At 37.6% G+C, this 4368-nt stretch overlaps 1 pseudogene; it reads left to right on the top strand.

Moving 5' to 3' along the window:
- Positions 1 to 2305: 2305 nt before the first annotated feature.
- LOC102418477 lies at positions 2306 to 3422 on the top strand (annotated as a pseudogene).
- The last annotated feature ends 946 nt before the right edge of the window (positions 3423 to 4368 follow it).

Genomic DNA, 4368 nt, shown 5'->3' with positions numbered 1-4368 from the left:
TGGTCTAGTTTCATTTTTTTCCATGTATCTGTCCAATTTCCCCACCACCATTAATGAAGAAGACTGTCTTCGCCTCCATTGTAGGTCTTGCCTCCTTTGTCCAGTATTAATTGAGCATAGTGGTTTGGGTCGATTTCTGGCTTTTCTATTTTATTCCATTGGCCTATATGTTTGTTCTTGTGCCATTGAACAGACATATAGACCAATAAGTACTTATATTAACCTGAAGGCATGTGATATGGAAAATAAAATCACAAACTTTAGACCTGGCCAGGTAGCTCAATTAGTATCCCGTACACCAAAAGGTCTTGGGTTGCATTCCCAGTCAGGGCACATACCTAGGTTGCAGTTTCAGTCTACAGTCAGGGCGCATAAGGGAGGCAAACAGATCTGTTTCTTTCTCACATGGATATTTCTCTCTTATTCTCTTCTTCTCTCCATCCTTTCCTCCCTCCCTCTCTCCATTACATTCTCTAAAAATAAATAAAAATATCCCATATCTTGATGATGATTTAAAAATGGCAAACTTTAGCCTAGCCGATGTTGCTCAGTGGTTGAACTTCGGCCTATGAACCAGGAGGTCACGGTTCGATTCCGGGTCAGGGCATATTCCTAGGTTGAAGGCTTAATCCCCAGTGTGGGGCATGTAGGAGGCAGCCAGTCAATGATTCTCTCTCATCATTAATATTTCTCTCTCTCCCTTTTCCTTCCTTTTTATATATATAAGTTATATATATATATATATATATATATATATTTTTTTTTCTTTTTTTAATTACAAACTTTAGTTCAATACCAAAAAGTACAAATGACATAAAAATTCTGTGTATGACATGACTGTGGTTAAAACCTCTTTGTTCCATAGTCTTATAGAATGCTTGAGCTATGTTAGCTCAACTCTATCATTTTTATCATCAGATAAATGACAATTGGAGACCCAAAAAGAGGAATATATTGGTCAAAAACACTAAAGTATTTAATATTAGAACTAGAAATAGTTCTGATCTCTTGTCTCAGTTTCAGGTGCTTTTTGTTATAGTACTTTTCTAGTATGATAAGATTCATACATTTCAATTATTAACCAAGTAAACATTTTGAAGTTCTGTCAACAATCAGTGAAATTAGATAATTAGAGTATTGTTATCATTTAACCATTTAAATAATACCTCAGGGGCATCTAAATCACATTCCTCCTGTAGGCTTAGGTTGGGATGCATTCACGCAGTATTCTAACAGAGCATCTTTCCAGATGGTTTCAATATATTTTTACTCTGATCTAATTTAAATAATGTTATAAAATGTACTTAATGGCATCTTCTGTTAATGTAATGCAAATATTAAACTACTTTCATAGTCAGTCATTTAATACAATAATTTTGTCTTCCAGGAAATATTGCAAACTATCATATCTTTAAGTACACACTATTTTTAATACCAAGGCAGCTCTTAGGTCAATTTACATAGTTACATTTACATATGCATTCCCTAAAGTATGGGAGCTCTGAAATATGGGATGTTGATATTTTAAGTGTAAGTATTGAAACCATCTTATGAATTTAATTGCTTAGATAAGAGTTTTGTATTTAAGCATAGAAAATATTTCATTTGAATGAAAACTAATACATTTAATAATAAAAAGTAAGTAGTATACATTAATGAGAGGTATGTCTACTACACCACTCTTTTTTGTAGTTTTAAAATTTATTATTTTCCATCACAATTTATCTCCCCTATACCCTCTTCCACATTCACCCACCCATCCTGCACAATCACTACACTGTTGTAGTACACCACTCTTAAAATAATCACTATGAATTTTTCTTTGTTTTATTTTGTAGTTCCCAATCACCTCATTTATTTGGAATTATTATCAAGTGAGGTCTTAGTGAAATATAATTTCTTCAAATTTAAGCATTAAATTATATCTGTTTATAACATACAGATGTGAGATTTATTTACTCTTTCCTATCACAATGTTCAAAACATTGGGGATTCATATATATGAATTATCATCTAGAACATTAAACATAATATTGCATTTGGGTGTTCATATACTTCTATCTCAAGAGCTATTGTGATACAAAGTGTTAATGTATCCCAAGTCATAATGATTACTGTTTGTGTTATTTTTAAATTGTATTTTAATCTGGGCTTGTACATTTGATCCAATATTATTTTAGACAGCTAAAACTTTGCCTTAATCTATTTAATCTTATCTTCACATTGCTGCTTCAACTGTTAAAAGTTTTAAGAAATCAGTTTACTGAGATCCGTTCCTTAGGTCACTCCTTTCTGCTGGTGAACACCGCGGAGTAAGCATCGTTGGAATTCCCCCTGTTGCAGTCATCATGTCTAAGTCTGAGTCTCCCAAAGAGCCGGAGCAGCTGCAGAAGCTCTTTATCGGAGGTTTGAGCTTTGAAACAACCGATGAGAGTCTGAGGAGCCATTCTGAGCAATGGGGGACGCTCACGGACTGTGTGGTGATGAGAGATCCAAACACCAAGCGCTCCAGAGGCTTTGGGTGTGTCACCTATGCCACTGAGGAGGAGGCGGATGCAGCCATGAAGGCAAGGCCACACAAGGTGTACGGAAGAGCGGTGGAACCAAAGAGGGCTGTCTCAAGAGAAGATTCTCAGAGACCTGGTGCCCACTTAACTGTGAACAAGATTTTGGTCGGTGGTATTAAAGAAGACACTGAAGAACATCACCTAAGAGATTATTTTGAACAGTATGGGAAAATAGAAGTGATTAAATCATGACTGACCGAGGCAGTGGCAAAAAGAGAGGCTTTGCTTTTGTAACCTTTGGTGACCATGACTCTGTAGACAAGACTGTCATTCAGAAATACCATACTGAATGGCCACAACTGTGAAGGAAGGAAAGCTCTATCTAAGCAAGAGGTGGCTAGTGCTTGGTCCAGCCAAAGAGGTCGAAGTGGTTCTGGAAACTTCGGAGGTGGTCGTGGAGGTGGTTTTGGTGGAAACGACAACTTTGGTTGTGGAGGAAACTTCAGTGGTCGAGGTGGCTTTGGTGGCAGCCGTGGTGGTGGTGGATATGGTGGCAGTGGGGATGGCTATAATGGATTTGGTAATGATGGAAGCAATTTTGGAGGTGGTGGAAGCTGCAATGATTTTGGCAATTACAACAATCAATCTTCAAATTTTGGGCCTATGAAAGGAGGAAACTTTGGGGGCAGAAGCTCTGGCCCTTATGGTGGTGGAGGTCAATACTTAGCCAAACCACGAAACCAAGGGGGCTGTGGCGGTTCCAGCAGCAGCAGTAGCTTTGGCAGTGGCAGAAGGAAATGCATTACTGCCAGGAAACAAAGCTTAGCAGGAGAGGAGAGCCAGAGAAGTGGCAGGGAAGCTACAGGTTACAACAGATTTGTGAACTCAGCCAAGCACAGTGGTGGCAGGGCCTAGCTGCTACAAAGAAGACATGTGTTAGACCAGGGGTCCTCAAACTACGGCCCGTGGGCCACATGCAAATACAAATATTGTATTTGTTCCCGTTTTGTTTTTTTACTTCAAAATAAGATATGTGCAGTGTGCATAGGAATTTGTTCATAGTTTTTTTTTAAACTATAGTCCGGCCCTCCAAAGGTCTGAGGGACAGTGAACTGGCCCCCTGTTTAAAAAGTTTGAGGACCCCTGTGTTAGACAATACTCATGTGAATGGGCAAAAAACTCGAGGACTGTATTTGTGACTAATTGTATAACAGGTTATTTTAGTTTCTGTTCTGTGGAAAGTGTAAAGCATTCCAACCAAAGGTTTTAATGTAGATTTTTTTTTCTTTGCACCCATGCTGTTGATTGCTAAATGTAATAGTCTGATCATGACGCTGAATAAATGTATCTTTAAAAAAAAAAGAAATCAGTTTACCAAATGTTGGAATTATAAATAAGTTAAGAGTTGGTAAATTATTAATTTTTCGTAATGGCTTATAATACTCAACCCTGACCAAAGATTTAAAATGTAGTCATTCAATTCTATGATTTTCTGATTTCTTCTCTATATTTATTTAACTTTAAAAAATGCTTTAGAGTTACGACAACTACAACTAGTTTTCTAATTAAAAGCAACTCAGCTTCTTCCTCCTCATGGGCAATAGGTCAGTTTTGTTTTATTATTTGCCATCTGTAGGTGCATGTGCTCAGGAAATCATCTCAACACAAGAGATGGATCAGTACTGATCAAGTTCACATGCACATGTGACCAAACTTAGCCAATGAGAACCAGGAAAAGTCTGCTGGAGGACATCTGGGAAGGACTTGTTCTTGATAAGATAGGTACACCTGGAAGGAAATGCATTAACTTAGCTGGACAGTCTAGTCTCTCCCTGTGACAACTAGATCCATATCAGCTATC

This window comes from Myotis lucifugus, unplaced genomic scaffold (assembly GCF_000147115.1).
Source record: "Myotis lucifugus unplaced genomic scaffold, Myoluc2.0 scaffold_154, whole genome shotgun sequence".
NCBI lineage: Eukaryota > Metazoa > Chordata > Mammalia > Chiroptera > Vespertilionidae > Myotis > Myotis lucifugus.
Note: the sequence above shows the minus strand (reverse complement) of the source record. Positions and strands in the feature narration are given on the sequence as shown.